The following is a 17,450-nucleotide window of genomic DNA, read 5'->3' on the forward strand; positions in this document are numbered from 1 at the left end:
AAACCTCAAAGTGTGTGTGTGTGTGTGTGTGTGTGTGTGTTTGTGAGCTACTTGGGCAGGGACACAAAGCTTGCACAGAGAGGGTGCTGGGGGTCTTGGCTTGGCCACTCAGCTGAGATTTCAACTCTATAGCTATGCCAGTGAGTAGTCTCATTACAGATCTGGAGAAAGAGGGAGAAACCAGCCCCGGACTGACTGTGGTCTCTGTGCACTCTTAAGGGAAACTGCAGTTAATGCAGACAGCTGTAGGTGTATTGTCATCCTCCCAATGTATGTCCCCATTGGTGATACCAGTGAGGATTGAGGTTCCTTGATTACTGTCGTCAGTGGTGGGGCGTCACAGCCACATTTTAAACATTTTTTTAAAAACTTTTTTTTTCTCTTTTTCTCTATGTTCTATATCAAAGCTGGAATGAAACAAGCAATAAGCACAAATGAAAATACAAGTAAGAGCTCAAAAACAGTTGACTGATTAACTACCAAAAACATTCAACTACTAACAGGAACTCCAAGAAAAAAGAAGTTTTGTACTCACCATAACATTCCATGTTTGTAGTCCATCTCACCCTTCATTCTTACATCCCTTCATTCTTACATATGGGATCGGAGATGATCCTCGGCTCCGACTCGGCCTATTTACAAGCTGGAAGTCTTCTAGTTGGCTCGTGGCTAGGTAGGTATCCCATGGTGCACCAGTACAATCCCCAGATCTTGTTTGTTGCTAACTAGGAGAGATAATAACAAATATACAAAAGAAGCCAAAACTAAAAGGTCTCCAGAAAAAAGGATAACAATATTTTTCTGTCTCCAGGTACTTCCAGGATGGGGGTAGAAGGGTGGGTTCGTAAGAATGAAGGGTGAGATGGACTACAAACATGGAACATTATGGTGAGTACATAACTTCTTTATGTTCTGTAGTCCTATCTCACCTTCATTTTTACATATGGGACAGCGTCCCTAGCGCCTTATTCTTGGGTGGCTCAAGGAAAAATACTCCTGAGTACCGTGGAAACAAAGGTTGCTCTACCCCTGGACGTTAAATCCAATTTGTAACGAGTAATAAAAGTGTGAGGGGTAGCCCACGTTGCTGCTGCACAAATATCAAGAGGGACCCTAACTTGAAAGGCTGCAGAGGTAGACTGAGATCTGGTAGAGTGAGCCTTGATTTTAAAGGGTAAAGGTCTACACTCGGAGTTGTAAACGTAAGCTATACAGCTAGAAATCCAATTAGTGTGTGTTACTTTGGAAACTGGTAAGCCTGATCTGGATTCAGAGAAGGAAATAAATAACAGATCTGATTTCCTTTAGTCCGGTGCAAATAAAAATTAGAAGTTATGTACTCACCATAACGTTCCATCTGAGTAGGTGTATTCATTTGTCTGCAACCTGTGGGTTATGGATCCGATATCGGATCCGAACCGGCATGGTTTTCCAGCTATGGATCCAAGCTCTCAGCTCCTCCCCTCACCCATAATGCCCTGCTCTACCCTCATGACCTCAGATCGAGTTTGCCAAAGCAACAACACCCTGAAAAGGGTAACATAGAATATGCAGGAAACTGAAAGGCCAGGGGGATAGGAGGGCGGGATGGTTGCAGACAAATGAATACACCTACTCAGATGGAACGTTATGGTGAGTACATAACTTCTAAATCTGAAGTAGGATATTCATTTGTCTGCAACCTGTGGGACAGAGTCCCCAGCTACCTGAATCTTGGGCGGCCATCATGGAAGGATATTCCGAGCACCGGAGCCAAAGGATGCTCTACCCCTAGATGCAAGATCCAACTTATAGTGGGAAATAAAAGTATGAGATGAAGCCCACGTGGCTGCTGCACAAATATCATCTAGAGGAATCCTAGCCTTGAAGGCTGCCGAGGTAGATACTGACCGGGTTGAATGGGCATGAACACCCTCCGGTCGGGCCTTCCTGAAGCTTGATAAGCCAATAAGATGCACTGTGAAATCCAGCGGGACAGAGAAACTTTAGAAATTGGCTTGCCCAAATTAAATTTTGCAAAGGAAATAAACAACTGGTCGGATTGCCTATGACCAGCGTCCTGTTCAGATAAAATCTAAGTTGCCTGTGAACATCTAATGAATGTAGCTTATATTCACCTTTGTTTTCATATTTAGGGAAGAAAACAGGAAGGTTAATGGACTGATTGATGTTTGCTTCAGAAGCGACTTTAGGAAGAAAGGACGGGTTGGTCCTGAGGTAGACACGGTCCGGATGAAATACCAAGTAAGGAGGTTTAGCTGATAATGCTTGAAGCTCAGAAACTCTCTTGGCCGATGTAATGGCTACCAAAAGGCTGTCTTGTACGACAAGAATTTGAGATCCACCGTAGCCGCTGGCTCGAAAGGAGGCGGTCAAGGCCTGTAGGACCAGAGAGAGGTCCCAAGGAGGAACTGCTTGTTTTATAGGGGCCTGAGAAGAAAAGTACCTTTAAGAAAAATTTACACAATTTGGCTGACATAAGAGGATTAGAGTCATGGCCAATGTGATAATGAGAAATTGCCGCCAGTTGTACTTTGACTGTGGAACTGCTGGCACCATCGTTAAAGAGAGTGGTTAGAAAGTCAAGCACTAAAGGAAGAGGAACCGTGAAGGGATTCAGGCCTTGCCGCCCACAAAGAAAAAGCGTTTCCACTTGCTTCAGTAAACCTTTCTAGTGGATGGTTTATGAGCTGCCACCAAAATTGCCTTAACCGGTGACGAAATACCGGGAGTCCTAATCAAGAGTGGAACTGGAGCAGCCAAGCGGTCAGCTTCAGGTTGTCCAGATTCGGAGGAGGAATGCAGGATGGATGGGATATCAGATCCGGGATGGGATCTAGAATCCAAGGAGGATTCACCGAGTGAGACCTTAGGAAGGGGAACCAGATCTGTCGAGGCCAAACGGAGCAATGAGAATCATTCTGCAACCCACCCGAGAGGCTTTCTGAAGAACTTGGAGCATCAGAGGTAAGGGTGGATAAGCATACAGAAGACCGGGTGGCCAAGCATGCACCAGAGCGTCTCTTGGGGTACCTCCGGGAGGAGGTATCAGAGCGAAAAAACTGTCGCACTTGGTGTTTGAGGGAGAGGCAAAAAGATCGCATGAAGGCGTTCCCCACCGTGCGAATATGCGTTCCGCTACTTGACAATTGAGAGACCACTCGTAAGGGGTCAGAATGGCGCGACTGAGCTTGTCCGCTAGGATGTTGGACCGACCCGGAATGTCCGTTGCTATTAGAAAGCGGTTGGTGGAGATTGCCCATTCCCAAACTCTCATGGCTTCTCGACAAAGAGGGTAAGACCTTGTTCCCCCTTGCTTGTTGATGTACCAGACAACAGACATGTTGTCCGATTGAATCGCAATTGTTCCCAAGGGAAGAAAGTCCTGAAGTGCTAGCAACGCTAAGAGCACTGCTCTCATCTCTAGAACATTGATATGCAGTAAGGTCTCTGAATCGTCCCACGTGCCTTGGACGGTCCGCCATAAGTGCCCCCACCCGAGGCGGAGGCGTCCGTGGTCACCGTGGCGAGAGGGGAGAAGCACAAAATGGGCGGCCTCTGTGGAGATCCGGGGAGTGGAGCCACCACAAGAGGGACCGCTTGCAAGCCTTGCTGATCGCTATGGGATGATGCATGGGGAGAGCAAGGTATGACCACTGTACTAAGAGCGTCCACTGTAGAATGCGCATATTGAGCCTGGCAAGAGGAAGAAGTGCTATAGCTGATGCCATGGACCCTAGAGCCCTCAGGACCAACTCCGCGAACAGAACTTGAGTGGAGAATGGCCCGCACCTGGAGCTGCAGATTTTGAACTCTGTCCGCAGTGAGGAAGGCTCAGAACTCCTTGTGTCTAGCCTGGCCCCTATAAAATCTAAGAGCTGTGTGGGCGCCAGGTTGGATTTCTTTGTATTTATTGTGATGCCCAGAAAAGGAGCAAGATGGAGAAAGGAGTCTCGCCAATAAGAGTAGATGCCTTGTTGGGCGGTAAGAAGCCAGTCGTCCAGGTAGGGAAAGACCTGCACCCCTGAAGCCTCAGGTGGGCCGCTACCACTGCTAATACTTTGGTGAACACCCTGGGGCTGTGGTGAGACCAAAGGGAAGGACCCGGAACTGGTAGTGACTGGCTCCCAGCCGAAGCGGAGAAACCTCCTGGAGCGCCTGTCCATCAGGATGTGGTAGTACGCGTCCTTGAGGTCTATCGAGCACATCCAATGATTTTCTCCCAGAAGGGGAGAATAGATTGCAGAGTGACCATTCGAATTTTTCTTTGGGGACTGCCAGATTCAAGAGAGAGAGGTCTAGGATTGGTCTTAGTTCCCCGTCTTCTTTGGCACTAAATCAAATCTGGAGTGGAACCCTGATCCGATCTGGTCTGGGGACGGGCTGGATGGCTCTTTTCTTTAGCAGATGGCCAATTTCTGCCAAAGCGGCCTCCCGTTGACCGGGTGGGACGTCTGGGAGGGATTTCAACTTTGGAAGGTGAAGGAAAGGGATGCGATATCCTCTGGATATGATCTGGAGAACCCAGCGGTCCGATGTTATGGACTCCCATGCCGCTAGGTGCCCCGAAAAACGTCCCCCGACTGCCTCCAGAGTGGAGCAGTCGGGCAACCCCTCAGAGTTGCTGCGCGGGCCGTTCAGAGAAAGGTTCCCTGGACCCGAAGTTTCTGGGAGCCCCTCTGCCTCTAGGGCGGCGTCCTCCCTGTCCTCCTCTGCCACGGAAGGACTGGTTGTCCGGAGCAGGCTGGGACTGCTGCGACTTCGGAACCACATCTTCTTCTGACCCTTTTGGTACCTAGAGTAGGGCCACTGGGGTGCAGAGAAGCGGAATCCGACGGCAGACAGCGTCTTCCGTCCTTCTCGCTCTGGGTCAACGCGTCTGACGGTTTTGCCAAACAGAGCAGAACCATCAAAGGCGTTGCAAATGACGCTTTGAAGGGCTCAGAAAAATCGCAGTGACGGAGCCAGGCCTGGCGTCTAGTGACTAGTCCTGTCCCGCAGCTCTAGCGCCTTCCGTGCATGGGAGAGTAGCCGCATAGAAGTATTAGTAACTGACCTAAGAGTGGCCATACGGGTGGAGTGCAGAACCCTGTCCTCCTCCGAAATGGACTCTGGGGGGGGATGCAGCGTATTCTTTAATAAGATCTCGCTGCATCCTAATGACATGTGCCAAGTAGTTCAGCGCCCTTACCGAGAAGGTCGCTGAACTAAACATCCGCTTCCCCAAGCGGTCCATCATCCGAGACTCCTTGCTCGGGGGGTGGACTGAGGGACTCTCCTGAGCCAGTTCCCTCTTGGTGGCCGCCGCCGTCAACATGGCATCTACCGGAGGCCCCTTACTCCAATGGGCCCGGTCGGACGGTGGGCTAAGGATCCTATCTGGCCTCTTGGGAATTGGCTCCACGGTGTCCGGTTCCTTCCACGCCCTGGTGGTAATAAGGTCCACCAGGGGGTCGGCAGGGGGGGACACCCAAGAGGTAGACGGGCCCGCTTCAAATGCCTCCAAGAACACGGACTCGTCCGAGGAAGACTTGGGGGCAGACCACCCCCCCCTTATACGGAGCATTTCCATGATGTCTCCAAATGAGACATCCTCGGGGGGTGACCGTGGGGAGCCTTCCCCTTCCTCCAAGTCCGTGTCTTCTGTGAGAGACTCGGGGGAGTCAATGTGCCTCCTTTTGCACGTATGCTTGCGAGGGACATCCTCTGGGGGTTGTCAGAGGAGTCCTCACAAGCAGCAATTTGTTCCATAGGAGCAACTTGGGGCACAGAAGCGGGCTGTCCCAGGGGCCGGATGGTGGAAGCCTGGCCCAGTGCAGAGGGAGCGCGGGACGGAGCCGGAACAAGTGCCGGGGGTCCAGAGACCCTCAACAGGGCCCTCTCCACTACATCAAACGCCGAAGGGGAGCCGACCTTGACCAAAGGATCCGACAATCGGCTCCCCCTCGGATCCGAAGAGTGGATCGGAGCCGAAGCGCTCGGATCCGAAGGGACAGTGCGCTCCGACACAGACGGCGCCGAAGGAGCACTGATCCCCCCGGATCCGAGGCTCGGATCCAGGCTCCGAGAGGTCGGATCCGACGCACTCGAGGGCAGGGTCGGATCCGAAGTACCAAGTACTATCGGCGCCGACCCACCCCGGCTCGGCTGCTCGGCTCCAGCTGCTCCGAACCCGGATAGCGGGTCGGAGAAGGAGCAATAGGCTTAAAAAAGGGGGTGTTGAGCTCCCCCCAGAGGGGGGGAGGCAAGAGCACTCCCATCTGCATCTGGGCCTGGATGAATCTTCTCATCATCCGGTCCAGATCAGCATCAGAAAGGCTATATGTGGATCTCGGCGAGGCTACCGAGGTAGGCCTGGAGTGCCTCCTCGATAGCCTCGACGGAGATCGGGTCTCCTCCTCCTCAGGACCCGGTGAAAAGCACACAGGGGACCGGAGCCGAGAAGGAGGAGACCGAGCCGACACGGAGCCGGGAGAAGCCGCTTGGCTGGCGGGGCGAAACAGAGGTCTCGGCCCGCCGCTTGTGGTGCTTCTCCCACCGGTCCTTTCCCCTAGCATCCCTCTCCTCTCCAGAAACGGGAGGTTGAGTCCCAGGAGCAGGAGGGGGTGCCACGGAGGGAATAACAGAAACCACGGTTACTCCCGAAGGAGCGGAGGCGAGCCGAGTCTGGCGGTAAAGGCCCGCCAAGACAAGCTTGGACCTCCGCTCCCTCAGTGCCCTGGGGTTGAACCCTGCACAAATGGAGCATCCAGATGTGAGGTGTTCAACCCCCAGGCACTTAACACACCGAGTGTGGCCATCAGCCGGGGAGAGCTTATGGCCACACTCGGTGCATTTAGAAAATACAGATTTGGGCTGATCAGCCATCCAAATCTATACAGCTACTAATTAAAAGTAACTAAAAGTAATACAGACACACAGGCCCAACACACACACACACTACGCCAACAGCGAGGGGAGGGAAAAAAATACTTAATTTAACTCTAAATAAAACTATCAAAGAGGGAAACCTAAACTTTCACACAAAAATGTACAAAAAACTTCAAATTTTCTGAATTAACAGATATAAAACTAGCACTTAGCTGAGAGCTATAGATACCAATCCAGTCACCAGCGCGGCAAACGAGATCTGAGGTCATGAGGGTAGAGCAGGGCATTATGGGTGAGGGGAGGAGCTGAGAGCTTGGATCCATAGCTGGAAAACCATGCCGGTTCGGATCCGATATCGGATCCATAACCCACAGGTTGCAGACAAATGAATATCCTACTTCAGATCATAATTTTCTATGGACATCCAGCTGGTGAAAAGTACAGTTGTGTAAACTTACCATAAATGTAGATGTTCGAGTGTATTCACTGTTGCAGTCATTACATTTGGGTTATCTGCTTGCAGGTAGCCCTCAATCGGCCCGATTATCAAAGTCTTGGGTCCTGTGTCGGTTGCTGTCTCATCTTCCATGACGTCAAGTAGTCAGGGGTACAAAACATGCAGCCGATGCCATTACATCAGTTTTTCATGCCCCAGATGTCAGGAGCCCCCATAATGGAAAGCAATTATATACAAGGTTACACCTCCAACAAAAAGCAAATACACCAGAAAGCTTTAAGTATAATAAACAAGAAGAGAGGTATAGTCAATAAAAGTCAGGGGGGCTGGAGGAAGGGTAATCAGGACTGCAACAGTGAATACACTCGAACATCTACATTTATGGTAAGTGTACACAACTGTACTATGTTCTTCGTGTTTCACTGTTGCAGTCATTACATTTGGGTAGATTCCCAAAGCTAAGGAAGGGAGGAGGCAATTAGAGAGCATTAGGACTAGCTATTAGGCCCTGCAGAACTGCAGTGGCAAAACCAGCTCTGGATTTAGAAAAAATTGGCAAGTGGTAATGCTTGGTGAAGGTATGTACAGAACTCCAGGCAGCAGCTTCTAGGATGTCCCTGGTAGGGACACCTCTGAGAAAGGCTGTAGAGGTAGATGCAGCCCTGGTGGAATGTGATCTTATCCCCTGTGGGGTAGGTTTTCCATGGTGCTTATAGCAGAAATGAATGCAATTGCCTATCTACTTAGAAATGGTTTGCTTTAAAATGGCCTTCCCCTCTGCCCCTGCAGCAAATCCAACAATAATTGTTCAGATTTCCTGAGAGGCTTGGTCCTGTCCAAGTAAAATCTAAGTTGCCTGTGCACGTCCAAGGAGTGCAGTATTCGTTCCCCTTTGTTCTGTGGATTAGAAAAGAAGGTTGACAAATGAATGGACTGATTAAGGGCCACATTGGCTACCACCTTGGGCATAAAGGAAGGATTGGTCCTGAGGGACATCTTGTCCGCATGAAAGATGATGAAAGGCTCCACTGCCATGAGGGCCTGTAATTCAGACACCCTTTTTGCTGAAGTGATAGCTAGAAGGAAGGCTGTTTTCCAAGAAAGGAATTTCAACTCTGCATTTGCAGCTGGCTCAAAGGGAGGTAGAGTGAGCTTTTCCAATACAAAGTTAAGGTCCCAGGTTGGAGTAGGGGCTCTCCTGGGTGGTCTTAAGTTTTTGGCCCCTCTGAGGAATTGCTTCAACAGTGGATGAGAGAAGAGGGGAGGCTCTGTATTATAATGTGCTGAAATGGCAGAGGCATGAATTTTAATGGAAGAAAAGGAAAGGCCCTTGTGAAGCACCTCAGTTAAGTATTGAAGAATGTGCGGTAAATTAGGCACTGTTATGCCCATCCCCTGAGTTTGGCTCCAGGAACAGAATCTTTTCCATTTTTCAGCATAGGATTTTCTAGTACTAGGCCTCCTTGCTTCCAGAATGACATCCATCACTTGCTTACTGAGGGATGGCAACCAAGAACTCAGGTAATTAGCCAGGCTGCAAGGTTCAGGGCTTGGAGCTGGGGGTGCAGAATCTGGCCCTCCTGTTGGGAGAGCAGGGAAGGGGTCTGAGGCAGATGCCATGGTTCCAGCAGTGACACACTGCGCAAGAGAGGGTACACCAGTGTTGGCGTGGCCAGTCTGGTGCAATGAGAATTGTCCTTGGTTTGCCCAGTTTGATCTTTAGAAGAACTTCGGAGAGGACAGGCAGAGGAGGAAAGACAAACTGATAGGTTTTTCCAGGTGAAGGACAGGGCACCCACTTTCCAAGCTTGTCTGTGGGGAGTCTTTGTGCAGAATTTGTCCAATTGCTAGTTCTGAGGGGAGGCAAACAGGTCCATCTCTGGGCTCCCCCATTTGTTTCTCAAAATGTTGAATATCTTTGGTTCCAGTTTCCACTCGTGTGGGTCCATGAGATTTCTGCTTAGGTCGTCTGCCAGTGTATTTAGCTTGCCTGGCAGGAATTGAGCTTGTAGATGCACTTGGTAGCTCAAAGCTGTGTTCCACAGAGCCATGGTTAGTCTACAGAGAGGGTATGAGTGGGTTCCACCCTGTTTATGTACCACGTAACAGTGGTGTTTATCCATCTTTACCAATAATAGTCCTGGAAGAATGTGGTCCTAGAAGGCTGTCAGAGCATTCTGTACAGCTAACATTTCTTTTTGACTGATATGCAGGTGCATTTGACTCGGGTTCCATTTGCCCTGAATGCACTGCCCTGCCACATGAGCCCCCCCATGCATAGTCTGATGCGTCTGTTGTTAGAGTTTGGGCGGCGGGGGTAGAGAGAATGGCAGTCCCTTGTTGTGGTGGCAGGCCTCTGCCCACCAAAGGAACTCTGTCTGTAGACAAGGGATGATAGGAATCATTGATTCCAGGTCCTGAGAATGTTGATACCATTGTAGTTTCATCATATGCAGTCTTGCATATGGAATTAGTAGAATGCAAGAGGCCATGAACCCCAGGGCTTGCAGTATTTTCCTTGCAGATAGCTAGGTCTTTGTGACCAGTAGTTTGAAGTAGTCTGTCAAATAAACTTGTTTCTCTGTCGTGAGGAAGGCCATCTGGGAAGTTGTATTCAAGCTTGCTTCCAAGAATACAATCTGTTGCCAGGGTACTAGATGGGATTTCTTTTCGTTTATGTTGTAACTCAGAGAAGTTAGTAATTTCTTTACAAATGCCAGATGATTTAACAGTATGTCCTGGCTTTATGCCTGAATTAGACAATCGTCCAGGTATGGATACATTTGACTATTTCTTTGTCTGCAGTATGCAATGACTGGAACTAGGCACTTTGAGAATTCCCTGGGCGCAGTAGATAAGCCAAAGGGCAGTGCAGAGAACTGATAGTGCATGTAACCTGCTCAGAAGCATAGGTATTTTTTTGCAAGATTCCCTTATTGGGATGTGCAGGTAGGCTTCCTTTTAATCCAGTGTTGCCAACCAGGCATTTTTGCCTAGCATGGGAAGCAGCTAATGAAGAGTTAGCATTTTGAATTTTGGGATTACCAAAAAGGTGTTTAGGATAGACAGGTCTAGGACAGGATGCCAGGAATGGTCTTTCCTAGGTACCAGGAAAAGTCTTGAGTAAAAACCGTGCCGCCATTCCTCTTCTAGGACAGGATGAATAGCTCTGATACTTAGGAGAGAAAGAACCTGCTTCTGAGCCTCTGCCCACTGATTTGGGGGTAGATCTGGCCAACCGTTTGGGGTTGGTAAGGAGTGGAAATGGAATCTGTATCCTTGGTAAACAACATTTAAAACCCATTTGTCTTGAGCAATGAGTTACCAGTTTTTTTGCATGCAGAGCAATCTTTCCCCCTAAAGGAACAGTCAGTTGAGCAGGGCTTGGAAGGTTTAAAGTTAAGTCATTGGGACAGTTTACCATAGGGGGTGTCCTTACTACTCCCAACTTTGGAAGTGGGAGCCCCCCACTGCTTAGGCCTGTGAGTACCTTGAGACTGAAGCCTGGGTGGTCTGCTGGTCCTGAGTTTGGTCTGAGAAGGCCTGGAAGTGGCAGGAAAGGACCAATTCGTGGAAGGCCAGTGCCTACTAAATCTGGGAGGCTGTACTTGCAGGAAATCTTTAACAGTTTGCATAGATTTAGCTTTTTCCTCCATCTTTTTAAGTACTACTTCTGCTTTGTTTCCAAAGAGGCTTTCTTGCTTTAAGGGTGCATCCAGTAATTTAGCTTTAACATGATCTGGCAAAGTTTGCTCCTTAAGCCAAGCATGCCTTCTAAGTACAGACCCAGTGACAGCAGCCCTGCAAAATGCCTCTAATGAATCAAAACCACATTGCAAAGTATGTTTTCCAACTTGTTCAGCAGAATGCATTAAATTCTGTAATTCTTTATTTTCAGCACAGTCAGGAATCAACATAATTTTCTGTTTAAGCAATCCAATAATATTTTGCTGATACTTTAACATATGAAACTGGCAGTTTAAGGCCCTAATAGCCAAAGTAGCACAAGTGTATACCTTCTTACCTCATCTGTCCAGGGCCCTGGAATCTATCAGAGGGGGTATGTTTTTTAGCAGTAGTAACTTTAATGCCTTTGGGTCCCTGTGAAATGGTCTCAGGATCCGCAGTAGGATTCTTAAAGAGGAACTTGTGTGAGTCGGGTACTCTGTAATACCCATCAGGTTTCCTGGGAGCCAGAGGTAAAGTGTCAGGGGCCAGGCTAGATTCCAAGAAGGTATCATCTACAATGTCCAGTACAGGAGGGATAGCTAAAGGCCTGTGTTGAGGTAGGAGTAAGAATTGCCTAAGCCTCTTTTTGGAGTCTGAGTAATCCTGGCTTTCCCAGCGGAAATACTCCCTAAGAGTATGCAAAGTTTCACCAAAAGAGAAATCCTTTGGAGGGGAGGCAGAGGGAATGGAGTCCTCTGCATCAGAATCCTCATAGGTAGATAAGGGCAATTCCTGGTCATCAGAGAAAACAGAAATTTCAGAATACTGATCAAAAGAATCAGAAGGAAAATCAGTTCTAGGTCTCTTAGAGGGAGAAGGGTGGCTTCCCCTGATTAGAGTAATAAGGTCTTCAGCCATTCTTATCATTTGTTTTTTAGGTACAGGGGCCTCACCATGCGGTCTGGGCGTCGGTTTCCTAGGCGTGGATCGAGTTTTAGGTCTTGAAGAAGAAGGAGGAGTCTGTTTAACATGCAAGTCAGTAGGCCTGAATACACCCTCAGAAGCCTGTGCCTGCACAGCGGCTCCGGCTAATCCAAGGTAGAGACATCCGCAGGTTCCACAGTCGAAGAAACATCTCACGGCATATTGGGACTCCAAAGGGGTCTCAGTAAAGGCCTGCAAATCTGAAGTAGTGGGTATCAGGGGCTGCAAAAGTGCCTCACTGAGTACCGGTGAACTGGCTACTAGCTTAGCAAAAGTGTCGTTGGCAGCTTTGGACCTATGCGGTCTATCTCTGTCTTTATCTTTGCGCTTTTTCAGAATGTCGGTAGTCGGGTGGCTTACCAAAGGCATTTCTGGATAATTGAACAGAGTACTAAAATATTTAGATGCGAAAATGAACCGACGAATAGTTTGAGGTTTGAATTAGGCACAAAACTGACAGCGAGGGACATTGTGGTCTGGGCCTAAGCAAGGTATGCAGTACGAATGAAAATCTTTATGAGGTATTTGCTTTCCACAAAAAATACAATTGTTAACTTTTACTGACATCAGTTAAGAGCAAGAAAAAGGATCCCCAACGGGGTACTTTAGCTTTGTTGAAGACTTAGGATCGGAAACTCGAAAAAAACATTTCAGGATTCGGCCGTCCAGCACTTGCAAACTGTTTCTGCTTTGGGCACCACATGGCAAGAAAGACTGATGTAATGGCGTCGGCTGCTTGCTTTATACCCCTGGCTACCTGACGTCATGGAAGATGAGGCAGCAACCGACGCAGGACACAAGACTTTGATAATCAGGCCAACTGAGGGCTACCTGCAGGCAGATAACCCAAATGTAATGACTGCAACAGTGAAACATGAAGAACATCCTGTACTCAGCTGCGCTGGAATGATTTGGAAAGAACACCGGAAGTTCTATGGATTGATTCAAAGTGGCATGGGAACAGACCTTGGGGACAAAGGAGGGATTAGCATGAAGGGACTCACTGTCTTTGTGAAAAATCAGGTAAGGGGGGTTTTACAGACAATGCTTGCAACTCTGATACCTGTCTGGCTGACGTGATAGCCACCAGAAACAAAGTCTTCCAAGATAGGTATTTCAAAGAGGATGAATGAGAAGGCTCAAAGGGCAGAGAAGTTAATTTGGATAACACAAAATTTAAATCCCATGAGGCAACAGGTTCTTGAAAGGGGGGGGGGGTGGTCTTAAAGTGGCACCTTTAAGGAAAGATTTGCACAGCTTATGTGACATCAGATTAGAATCTTGAAAACCTAGATGAAAACTTGAAATCGTTGTCAACTGTACTCTGATTGTGGAAGCCGCAGATCCCTGGTGAAAAAGCTCAGACAGGAAATCCAAAACCACTGGAATGGAGGCAGTGTAAGGGTCAACATTCATTTTCTCTGCCCAGATACAGAATCTTTTCCATTTACTGGAATACAGTCTCCTAGTGGAAGGTTTATGAGAAGACGTAAGGATATGAGTCACGGAGGGTGAGAAGTCATGAAGCCTGACTAGGGATGGAACTGGAGCAGCCACGCTGTCAAATTGAGGGTGTGCAAGGATGGGTGAAGCAAACCTGATATGCGAGTCAACAGGTCTGGAACTGGGTCCTGAATCCAAGGATCATCTAGGAGAAGAGGTCCGAGGAAGGGGAACCAAACCTGACGAGGCTAGTAAGGAGCAATAAGGATAAGTTTGCCTCCCATACGTTTCGCTTTCTGAATAATCTTGGGAATGAGAGGAAAGGGAGGAAAAGCATACAGGAGACCCAGTGGCCAATCGTGAACAAGTGCGTCTCTCTGCGACTCCCCCAGAGGGGGATGAGGAAGTAGCTGCTGCATTTGGCATTGATTGGGCTGGCAAAGAGGTCACAGCAAGGCTGTCCCCATCTGCAGGAAATCTGTTCCGCTGTTTCCTGTTTCAGAGACCACTCGTGAGACATCAGGATTGCCCGGCTGTGTTTGTCGGCCATCAAGTTGGTTGTCCCTGGAATGTACATTGCCACCAGGAAACGTTGGGAAGATATCGCCCATTTCCAAACTCGCATGGCCTCTCGACAGAGTGGGTTAAGATCTGGTTTCGCCCTGTTTGTTGATATACCATACTACTGACATATTGTCTGACTATATTACAATAGTCCCCAGAGGCAGAAGGTCATGGAGTGCTTGCAACGCCAGGAGCACAGCCCTCATCTCTAGAACATTGATATGCAAGTGAGCCTTGTGATCCTGCCATGTGCCTTGGACAGTTCTGCCGAGATAAGGCCCCCCCCATCTGAGAGGCATCAGTGGTCACAGTGGCAATGAGATGGTGAGGAACAAAGGAAGTGCCCGTGGTTAAATGATTGGGAAGTGTCCAAAGAAGTTCCTTCTTTCAAGATTATGTCAGCAGAATATGATGAGATAGTGGTAAGTGCTGAAAACACCATTGGGACGACAGAGCCACTGAAGAATTCTCATGTGTAGCCTGGCTAGTGGCACTAGTAATATGGTGGAAGCCATGGCCCCTAGAAGCTGCAGAATAGTCTTGGCTTTGACCTTTCGTAAGGGGAGAAGACGCCGAATTTTGAAGAACCAGATTATGTGCCCTTTCGGCAGGAAGACAAGCCAACATGTCTACTGTGTCTATCTCTGCACCTATAAAAATCACAGATTGAGAGGGCAATAAGGCAGATTTTCCCCAATTTATAGAAATTCCCAGCTAGGCACAAAGCTGAATAGTAGCGTCCCTGGTCTGAAGAAGTAGATGCCTGCTGGGGGCGGTCAAGAGCCAGTTGTCCATATACGGAAACACCTGGAATCCTTGACGTCTCAGGTGAGCTGTCACTACTGCCATACATTTGAACACCCTGGGGGCTGTGGTGAGACCAAAGGGCAGAGCACAAAACTGGTAATGACTGGCTCCCAGCCGGAAGCGTAGATGACTCCTTGACGCCCTGTCCATTTTTATGTGGTATTAGGCGCCTTGGTGAGCTACTGACCACATCCAATTGTCTTTCCCTAATAACGGGAGTAAAGACTGCAGTGTCACCATCAAGAACTTGTCCTTTTTCACTGATTCGTTCAATCTGCTGAGGTCCAAAATGGGCCTCCAGTCCCCTGTATGTTTTGGCACTAAAAATAATCTGGAGTAAGTTCCGGATCCTATTTGGTCTGCTGGGACGGTTTGGATGACACTCTGACAGCAACTTGTTGACCTCCACAATTGCCTGATCCCTGTGATTGGGTGGAACATCCGGAATCCTCTTGGGAACAAAGGGTGGAAGAGAAAAGGGTATCACATAACCTGTGGTAATAATTCTTTGTACCCAGGGTTCTGGATACAAAGAAATGCGACCCTAGACCGGCCCCAGAGAGGCACAGTTGGGCCCCACATCAGGAACGCTGGTAAGGCCGGCCCAGAAAGGAATCGAGACCTCCTTGGTTCTGCGGACCGCCCCTGCCTCTAGGGCAACGTCTACCATTTCCTCCTCCTCCTCTGCCTCTGAATAGGAAGTCACCCTGTGCATCCTGGAAAATCCTCTGGGACTTCTTGGACTACATCTTACTGCCCCCTCTGACCCTTAGGGTATGGTCTAGAGGGAACAGTAAAACATACGCCCACGGCAGAGAGTGTTTTCCTTCTTGCTCGCACCGGGCAAGAGTGTCCTTTACCTCGAGTCCAAACAATGAGGAACAGTCGAAGGGGGCCAGCTGCACCTCTGTTTAAGGATCTCCAGGATGTCTACGAAGAAGACATCATCAGAGGATGACTTGGGAGACCCTTCTGACTCCTCGAGGTCAGTGTCAGAGGTCAGAGACTCATCCTAGGAGTCTACATGCTTCCTCTTACATGTTCTCTTCCGTGCAGGTTCCTCAGAAGGATATTCCGGGGAGGTCTCGGAAGAGTGGGGCCACCAGCCGGTGGCTCCTGAGGCTGAGGATTTCTGCTGTCCAAGGAGACAGTAGGAGCTGAGACAGAAGTAGGTGCCTTAGGGGGAAGAGTGCCAGTACCCTTGGTAGGGGCTGACGATCTGGACAGCACACTCATATCCAATGCTGACACCTCTGGCTCCGACGACCTCCCTGGCTCCGAGGGGGCAGAGGATGCCGCCAGCTTCAGAGCCATCTGCTCCGAGATAGACATATGACCCGAACTCACCCTAGCCGACGCGCCGAGAGGAAGACTCGGAACCGAAGTTCGATTCCAAGCACCCTTGTCGGGGCCGACTGGGGAGCTTCGGCTCCTTGACACTACAGACGGTGCCGAGAGTGCCGAAGCATAACTCGGCTTCGAAACAGCCACAGGGGGATCTGGAGCCGAAGGTTCCACCAGTGGTACCAAACAATCCGGCTCCGAAAGACCAGCATGGCTCCGAGGAGAAATGATCGAAGGGGGCTTAATGGACTCAAGTGGCACTGGAACCGACTGGGTTGGAGCCAACAATTTAGGTAAGGCAGATGACTTCAACAGTCTCAGCACTACCCTCTCCACATCTTCTTCCTATAAGCTCCAAGAAGACCTGGAAGGCAGCATAGGAGAGCGGGATCTCTGCAGTATTGGAGACTTCAATATAGGGGAGACCAGTAGAGGATCCATAGACCGGCTCCGTGAAATGGTCTCAGCGATCAGCTCTGAAATACTTGGAACCAACTCTGTAATCACAGTACTGCTCTCAGTCGGCACCAAACTCACTGGAGCTGATGAGACAGTGGACTTATCCGAACTGGAGATTTTAAGAGATGGCTCCGAGACACTAGACGGTGCCGGGGAGGGCCTCTTAGAGGACTAAGACTTTTCCTTTGCAGATTTAGAAGAGGAGGAAGAGCCAGCCAGATCTTCCTCAAAGGAAGGTTTAAGAAGACCTTTTAGGATGAGCTTGTTTTTTCTTTCTTGCAACTCCGTAGCACTGAAAGAGTGGCAAAATAAGCAAGTCTTCTGTAAATAGATGGCCCCCAAACAGTAAACACAGTTACTGTGGCCATCCGTTATGGACATCTTCTGTAGGCATTTAATACATTTCTTAAAGCCAGATGGCTTATGGTCCTTACTCTCTAGACATTCTCACAGAGATGAACACACACACACACACACACACACACACACACACACACACAGAAAGAATGAGAGGGAGGACTAGGTCCTCTAATTTAAACGGGCCTAGCCCTGAGGAAAGAGAAAGACACCATGAGGACTAGGTCCTCTAACTTAAACGGGTCTAGCCCAGGCAGGAAGGGAAATGGAGAAACTAGGTCTTCTAACCAAAACAGACCTAGAGAGTTACAGTAAGCAGAGAAGTTCACACACTCGAACAGGAACACTAAACAAGGGAAACATAACCTAGTTATGTTAACAACAGTAATCAATGAAGCAAGCAAGAATCTGCAAAAAACTCAGACAGATGGCTAAGGAATTAAACAAAACCTAGTTCTGTTAACAACAATAACAATTCAACAAGTGGGAATCCACA

General features: G+C 48.8%; 1 protein-coding gene across 2 annotated transcripts in view; it reads right to left on the bottom strand.

The window, feature by feature from the left end:
- TRIP12 (thyroid hormone receptor interactor 12) overlaps positions 1–17,450 on the bottom strand; it is a 3,849,287-nt gene that overhangs the window by 549,185 nt on the left and 3,282,652 nt on the right. The window lies entirely within an intron of this gene.

This window comes from Protopterus annectens, chromosome 5.part0, assembly GCF_019279795.1.
Source record: "Protopterus annectens isolate FY-2018-M chromosome 5.part0, PAN1.0, whole genome shotgun sequence".
NCBI classification, from domain to species: domain Eukaryota; kingdom Metazoa; phylum Chordata; order Ceratodontiformes; family Protopteridae; genus Protopterus; species Protopterus annectens.